This window comes from Phycodurus eques, chromosome 17, assembly GCF_024500275.1.
Source record: "Phycodurus eques isolate BA_2022a chromosome 17, UOR_Pequ_1.1, whole genome shotgun sequence".
In the NCBI taxonomy this organism is placed as follows: Eukaryota; Metazoa; Chordata; class Actinopteri; order Syngnathiformes; family Syngnathidae; genus Phycodurus; species Phycodurus eques.
This window is the reverse complement of record NC_084541.1, coordinates 3,445,001-3,449,703: the sequence shown is the minus strand read 5'-3', so window position 1 is coordinate 3,449,703 and position 4,703 is coordinate 3,445,001. Positions and strand designations below refer to the sequence as shown.

The 4,703-nt window shown below is 39.6% G+C and overlaps 1 protein-coding gene across 3 annotated transcripts in view; it reads left to right on the top strand.

Moving 5' to 3' along the window:
• Window positions 1-1,567: 1,567 nt before the first annotated feature.
• LOC133415986 (leucine-rich repeat neuronal protein 4-like) overlaps window positions 1,568-4,703 on the top strand; it is a 7,334-nt gene continuing 4,198 nt past the window's right edge. For 2 of the 3 annotated variants that reach the window (XM_061702562.1, XM_061702564.1), the window contains exon 1: window positions 1,568-1,701. The gene's annotated coding sequence lies outside the window, so the exon portion shown is untranslated. Of the gene's footprint in view, window positions 1,702-1,931; window positions 2,007-4,703 lie in introns of those variants that run through there. The other variant, XM_061702563.1, reaches the window with a different exon arrangement.

Genomic DNA, 4,703 nt, shown 5'->3' with positions numbered 1-4,703 from the left:
AACCAGACCTCAACCCTACAGAGCATGTGCTTTACCTGCTAAAGAGGAGACTGAAGGGCGAAACCCACCAAAACACAGCCTGAAAGGGGCTGCAGTGAAAGCCTAGAAAAGCTTAACAATAGAGGAATGCCTGTTTGGTCTTAATGCCGTTATTCCAAAGGTTTTGCCAGTAAATGTAAAGTTTAATATAAATGTTATCTGTCCCAATACTTTTGCTCAAAATGGGGCATTCTATGACAAATAATGCTATCTTCTAAGAGGTGTGCGCTCCAGAGGCAAATGTGCTGTGTGTAACAGATGACATCATACAAGTCTGATCTGGTTTATTTCCTGTATTTGGTGAGCAGATGTCCCTCAGTTGCATTCTGTTTCTGATTGGACGTTGTTGGGATGTTCCATGCAAAGTCATGCATTTTATTTAGGTGAGAGGTCTAACAAGGCATGAGCGGCAGTCTCGCCTCACTTAGTAATCGTTCATGCATAAAGCATCGCAGTCATTTTTTTATTTCTTACCTCCCTTTAGGCAATGAGACCTCATTAACAAGTGAGACATAACCTTAAAATGTATTTTAAAAATGTATCCTGTATGATCCAAAGGAATGCAGCTAAATTGCCGATGCTGGCCTCAACAGTAATGATGATTTCCAGTGGATATAAGGAGTCTACACACCTCTGTTCAAATGCCAGGTTTTAGTGATATAAACAATGACACCGAGATAAATTATTTCAAAGACCTTTCCACAATTAATGTCATCTATAACCTTTAAAACTCAATTGAAAAAAGGACATACAGTATTTTCAAGGGGGGAAGTAAAAATAAACAACTCAGATAATGTGGTTGCACAAGTGTGCACCCCCTCTAATAACTGATGTGGCTGTGTTCAGTACTAACCAATCACATTCAACCTCATGTTAAATGGGAGTCAGCACACACCTGACCACCATTTAAAGTGCCTCTGATTAACCCCAAATAAAGTTCAGATGTTCTTGTAGGCTTTTCCTGATTTACTTTTTTCTTTCACACAGAAACCTGAAGGTTTTGTGCTAACACTAACTACCATTTCAAATTGTTAATAATTTCCTAAACCTGGACTAAGGCCCCAGTTCCAACGGAAGAAAAACAGCCCCAAAACATGATGCTGCCACAGTCATACTTTACTGTAGGTATATGCTGCTATTTTTGTGATGAGCAGTTTTGTGTTTGCGCCAAACATGCCTTTTGAATTTATGGCTAAAAGGTTTGACATTTGTTTCATCGGACATTTTTGCACGTGCGTTTTGGAGATTCCATGTGAGGTTTTGCAAATTTTTGAAACCAAGGTTGAACTTTACACTCAGAATTCCAAAAGGTCACATTAATGGTGGGAAAATGTTTAGAAATGATTTATCTTGGTCCATTTGTAATATCACACAAACCTGGCATTTGAACAGGGGTGTGTAGACTTTTTACATCCACTACAAGTTATTAATAAACTCTTCTAATAGCATGCAGACTCAGTTTAGTCTGAGAGAGGGAGGGAGGTGGAGCTGGTGCAGGAAGGGTCAAAAAATTGGGGGGAGTGTGGGAGGTTGCAGTTGTTAGGGAGAGGAAAAAAATGTATAAAAGAGAAGCAGGCAAATGAGGGAGAAACTAGAAGACAGAACAGCAGCGTGAGGAGCTTCCTAAAGCATTTAAACCACTGAAACCTCTGCAACCAACAAGTAAGTTATTCCCCCCCAACATTTCACCCATTTTTACTCTTTGTTGAAAAGCACACATAGGCAGAAAATGTGAATGTTTTCTGTGCAAACAAACAAGTTTTCTGAGGAGATATTTGTGTGGATTCATTGTGAAAATTCCACACGGGTAGTTTTCCTGTAAGTGGATCCTGCTGACTGGGCTGCACTGTGTCCCTCATGGGTGTGTGTAGGCATTCACTGAACCGCTCTTGTGCAATTCGTTCTGGAATGTTGAATAAGTGTGAGCCACCTCCGACAGCTTAACATCTGAGGATTAATCCTAGCAGGTACAAATACACTTTTTTAAATTACGCCAGCAAATATTCATTTTTATGCACACCTACATACACACACACACACGTTTAAAAAAAAGTTTCATTTGGACACATTAGCTACTCTCCTGCACAAATTAATGAGATCCAAAACAAGAATTTTGTCACATTCTGCTCACCCGTGACCCTAATGAGGATGAACGCTATAAAAAATAGATGGCTATAACATGCCTATTAGAAGGCAGCATGGAGAAGCGGTTAGAACGTTTGCCTCATGGCAGGTCACAGGTTCGAATCTCTGTTCTGGCCTTTCCATGTGGAGTTCGCATATTCTCTGGGTACTCTGGCTAACTTCCATGTTCTTCCAAAAGTGTGCTTCTTCGGATAAACATGCATCTCTTAATTGTCTATAGGTGTGAATGTGAGTGTAAACGGTTGTTTGTCAATATCTGCCCCAGCAACAGGCTGACGACCAGTCCAGAGTGTACCCCACCTCTCAACCTTAAGTCATCTAGGCTAGGCTCGTTCTGGAGCGGAACATTATCGACCGCTTTGGACATGTCCTATATTTTTTTTCCACTTGTTTTTGACGTTTTCCCACATCCCTCTTTTCCCTGATGTACAGTAATTTGACAAGCAAGGCAGGTGGAGTTTTTGTGCATTACTGTTCAAAAGACGTGGTAAAAGTTCTCACACTGTGTACTTATGAAGAAGTACAGATTCTTGTGTAAAAGGAAAAGACTGGTAAAGGTAGACTGATTCAGGTCAAGCACATAAGTAAAAGTACAAAAGTAAAAATTTATTTTTACTGTCAGTTATACAACCCAATTCCAATGAAGTTGGCACGTTGTGTTAAACATAAAAACAGAATACAATGATTTGCAAATCATGTTCAACCAATATTTAATTGAATACACTACAAAGACAAGATATTTAATGTTCAAACTGATAAACATTGTTTTTAGCAAATAATCATTAACTTAGAATTTTATGGCTGCAACACGTTCCAAAAAAGCTGGGACAGGGTCATGTTTGCCGATGTGTTACATCACCTTTTCTTTTAACAACATTTAATAAACGTTTGGGAAATGAAGACACTAATTGTTGAAGATTTGCTTTCCCATTCTTGCTTGATGTGCAGCTTCAGCTGTTCAACAGTCCGGGGTCTCCGTTGTCGTATTTTACGCTTCATAACGCACCACACATTTTCAATGGGAGACAGGTCTGGACTGCAGGCAGGCCAGTCTAGTACCAGCACTCTTTTACTACGAAGCCACGCTGTTGTAACACGTGCAGAATGTGGTTTGGCATTGTCTTGCTGAAATAAGCAGGAGCGTCCATGAAAAAGACGCTGCTTGGATGGCAGCATATGTTTCTCCAAAACCTGTATGTACCTTTCAGCATTAATGGTGCCTTCACAGATGTTTAAGTTACCCATGCCATTGGTACAAACACAGCCCCATACCATCACAGATGCTGGTTTTTTAACTTTGCGTCCATAACAGTCGGGATGGTTCTTTTCCTCTTTGGCCCGGAGGACACGACGTCCACAATTTCCAAAAACAATTTGAAATGTGGACTCGTCGGACCACAGAACACTTTTCCACTTTGCATCAGTCCATCTTAGATGAGCTCGGGCCCAAAGAAGCCGGCAGCGTTTCTGGGTGTTGTTGATAAATGGCTTTTGCTTCGAATTGTCGAGTTTCAAATTGCATTTACGGATGTAGCGCCAAACTGTATTTACTGACATTGGGTTTCTGAAGTGTTCCCGAGCCCATGTGGTGATATCCATGACACATTGATGTCAGTTTTTGATGCAGTGCGGCCTGAGGGATTGAAGGTCACGGGCATTCAATGTTGGTTTTAGGCCTTGCCGCTTACATGCAGTGATTTCTCCAGATTCTCCGAACCTTTTGATGATATTATGGACCGTAGTTGATGAAATCCCTAAATTCCTTGCAATTGTACATTGAGGAACATTGTCTAAACTGTTTGACTATTTTCTCACGCACTTGTTCACAAAGAGGTGAACCTCGCCCCATCTTTGCTTGTGAATGACTGAGCAATTCAGGGAAGCTCCTTTTATACCCAATCATGGCACCCACCTGTTCCCAATTAGCCTGTTCACCTGTGGGATGTTCCAAACAGGTGTTTGATGAACATTCTTCAACTTTCTCAGTCGTTTTAACCCACCTGTCCCAGCTTTTTTTGGAACGTGTTGCAGCCATAAAATTCTAAGTTAATGATTATTTGCTAAAAAAAATATAGTTTATCAGTTTGAACATTAAATATCTTATATCAATATAATAATATATATATATAATATCATATCTGTGGTGTACTCAATTAAATATAGTTTGAACATAATTTGCAAATCATTGTATTCTATTGTTTAACACAACGTCCAAACTTCATTGGAATTGGGGTTGTATACAGTAAATACAGTACAATACTGTACCCGTTTTAATAACTTGGCACAATGGGAGGAAAAACTTATCTGCACACAAAATTGCTTCCCTCTTATTAACTTACATAGTGCTCATACTGAGAATAAGAAAATGTTTCAGAGCTAGCATTGGGTTGACTTTTTTGCTGTTAAAACAATGTGTTCCTACAGCTTTGCTGATGTTGTGAATTGAGTATCACAAAATGCTAAATTACATCATGGAAACAACAGAGCGAAAAATACACCTATTTATACGAATATTTTGA